The following is a 1,072-nucleotide window of genomic DNA, read 5'->3' as shown; positions in this document are numbered from 1 at the left end:
TCTTCCGCTTCTGAGTGAGGTTTTCCGCTCTCTCTCTCTCTCTCTACTGCAGTTCCTCTTCTTTTATAACTTTTTATCACTTTTTACAACCAAATTCTCTCTATACTTTTTCTAATGATTTTTCCTCTTCATGTTCTGTTTACATCCCACTATCTATTTCACTCTTAAACTTTCCTTCTTTCTCTTTTTTTTTTTCACTTCTCTTTTAACTTTACTTTTTCCTCTCTTCCTGTCTCTTCTCTGTCTATCGTTTCCTCTTTTCTCTCTATCACTCTCTTCTAAATTACCTCTCAATAATGCACTCTTTTACGTCAGCTCTCTTTATATTGCTCTTTTCGACCTTTCTTTTCCTCTTTTCTGTTCATTCACTCTTTTCTGGGTGGTCCTCTCTAATATTTTCACTATTTTTTCTCTTTTTCCTTTGTTTTCTTGTCTTTTGTTCATTCACTTTTTTCCATATTCCTTTTTCCTTTTTTTCCTTTCTCAGTTTTCTTTCCTGTATTTCTTCTTCGTCTTCCTCTTCTTCTCTGATTTTTTCTTCCTCCCCTTCTTCTCTGTGTTTGTCTTCTTTCTCTTCTTCCTATTCTTTTCCTTCTCCTTCCTTTTCTGTGTCTTCTTCCTCTTTTTCTTTACTGTATTCTCATCTTAAATCTAGTCATCCACCTCCTTTACTGTCATTTTACTTTTTTCTTCCTATATTATATCAACACTTTCCAGTTCCTCCCTTTTTATTTTAATGTTTGTCCTCAGTTCATATCCAACATTTTCTCGTTCCTTCGTTTTTCAATATATTTTTACGTCCTCATTTCAAATCCAGTTTCCCACTTCTTTTCGTTTTCTTTCGTTCCTTCTCATTCAGTGCACCGTAATTCAGTTCTTTCGTTATTTTTCTACCAAAATTTATATTCTTTTCTCACTTTTTCCTGCCGGCCCTTCTCTAGTCTCCCCTCTTTTTCTATGTCCTTTTTTAGTCTACTTTATTTTCTAGGTTCTTTTCTAGTCTACTCTTTTTTTCTACGACTTTTTAAAATTTACAGTCTATTTCTTGGTCCTTTTTAGTCCACTCTTTTCT

At 33.8% G+C, this 1,072-nt stretch overlaps 1 protein-coding gene across 1 annotated transcript in view; it reads right to left on the bottom strand.

The window, feature by feature from the left end:
• Positions 1 to 339: 339 nt before the first annotated feature.
• Positions 340 to 1,072, bottom strand: part of LOC145396513 (phosphatidylinositol 4,5-bisphosphate 5-phosphatase A-like) — a 147,743-nt gene continuing 147,010 nt past the window's right edge. The window contains exon 10 of the mRNA XM_080269882.1: positions 340 to 1,072. This exon is cut by the window's right edge and continues 571 nt beyond it. The gene's annotated coding sequence lies outside the window, so the exon portion shown is untranslated.

Source organism: Coenobita brevimanus, chromosome 38 (assembly GCF_032717465.1).
Source record: "Coenobita brevimanus isolate Jiangsu-jjx chromosome 38, ASM3271746v2, whole genome shotgun sequence".
NCBI lineage: Eukaryota > Metazoa > Arthropoda > Malacostraca > Decapoda > Coenobitidae > Coenobita > Coenobita brevimanus.
Note: the sequence above shows the minus strand (reverse complement) of the source record. Positions and strands in the feature narration are given on the sequence as shown.